Raw genomic sequence first — 1,516 nt, 5'->3', positions numbered from 1 at the left:
AATGTGAAATCTTTTAAACAAGTGGAAATTGTTTATTTTGTCAAATTTAATAGAAAAAAATTCTGGACTTATTGTCCCGTTGTTTCTCATTTTTAATGAGGTAAAAATGCTCATTGATATGAAGACACTGTAAGTTTGGAAAGAATCTGATGAAAAATGTTGACATAATCACCTAAGCAAGCAGTTTTTCACTTTTATTTTTAAATTCAAAGAGACATAATTCTGGACTAATGGTCTGGTATTGCTCATATAGAGAGTTTGGGTTGGGTCCCTATTGGTAAAAAAAACCTGTGCAAGTTTGGGAACAATCAGATGAAAATTTTGGACTTCGAACAACGATTTCAAAATTTCTCAAATTCTAAGGAAGATAACATGGACGTGTAGCGCTTCGCGCTCTATATGTGATTCTTAAAAAAAACTCCGAGGAGTGCTTGACTCAAGGGAAACGGGTTGCTGGGACACAGCTCCTCCTTGATAAGGGGCTGCTTCCTTTATCGCAACTCATTGTTACAATCAATAATACGTGTCGCGCTTCGCGCTCTATATATGGTAGGAATAGTACTTAGGGCCTATGATAGACAACCATAAAAATACATGGATAATAGATGTGTTGTTTGCATTTATTTGTTAATATAATACCACGCGGCATCCATAGATTTTAATAAAAATGTCCAATTGTAGTAAAATGGATTTTAAAATGTCTACATAAAATAAAGCTTTATTATATTTATTAACCTGACTGAAAAAAATTGTCAGCTGCCGAACTGTTCCGTTCGTGCCGGAACCCGGGATTGAACCGGGGGCCTTTAGATGATTGTTGTGTAAACAACTTCAGTCTAACGCTCTCCCAACTGAGCTATTCCGGCTGACATCATTAATGTACTGCTATTTGGTGAAGTTGTGTATAGCGATCGTTATTATATGTCTATTAATAAACTAATACATTGTACGTTTTCGTACCACTACGCCTTCCAATAAACTTGCTTGCGCGATAGGTCGTCAAATATCGTACTACATTGATTCTCCACTAAATAAGCAAATTAGAAAAACCAAAAAATAAATATATTTTGATTATGTTTTGTTTTTATACAAAACCAGAAAGTTTCGCGTATTTGCCTAGTCCCTGTGATCTTTCCCCTGTGATCAGTTGTGGATCAGTTACTAATTTAAACAATTAGCTTTGCATTATTGGCAATAAATGTTGTAATTAATGTAATAGGCACAAATGCAGTACTTATTTACACTAATTTACACAAAAAATTACCACTTTGCAAGAATATTCTTAAAACAAAAATATATACATTGATCCGTAAAATAACTTCTTCTCCCATAAGCGAAAAAAAATGCATTACATACTAGTCGCCACTCTCCAGAGCGACGCCAATAATAATCTTGCTGTATCATATGAAAGTTGTAGCTAATTGCTACCTAGAGACATTTTCATTCTGTGGCTTCTGAAAAACGCTCTCTTCTGTTGTGTTTTATGTCCCTATTAGATAAATATCATTATTTTATT

General features: G+C 34.1%; 1 non-coding gene across 1 annotated transcript; it reads right to left on the bottom strand.

The window, feature by feature from the left end:
* Positions 1-776: 776 nt before the first annotated feature.
* Trnaf-gaa (transfer RNA phenylalanine (anticodon GAA)) lies at positions 777-866 on the bottom strand. The gene is given in 2 exon segments: positions 777-812; positions 830-866. It is a non-coding gene; the product is annotated as a tRNA-Phe (tRNA).
* Between the last annotated feature and the right edge of the window lie 650 nt (positions 867-1,516).

The sequence above is a fragment of the Dreissena polymorpha genome, chromosome 4 (assembly GCF_020536995.1).
Source record: "Dreissena polymorpha isolate Duluth1 chromosome 4, UMN_Dpol_1.0, whole genome shotgun sequence".
Lineage (NCBI taxonomy): Eukaryota > Metazoa > Mollusca > Bivalvia > Myida > Dreissenidae > Dreissena > Dreissena polymorpha.
The sequence above is the reverse complement of the archived record's forward strand: the minus strand, read 5'-3'. Positions and strand labels throughout refer to the sequence as shown.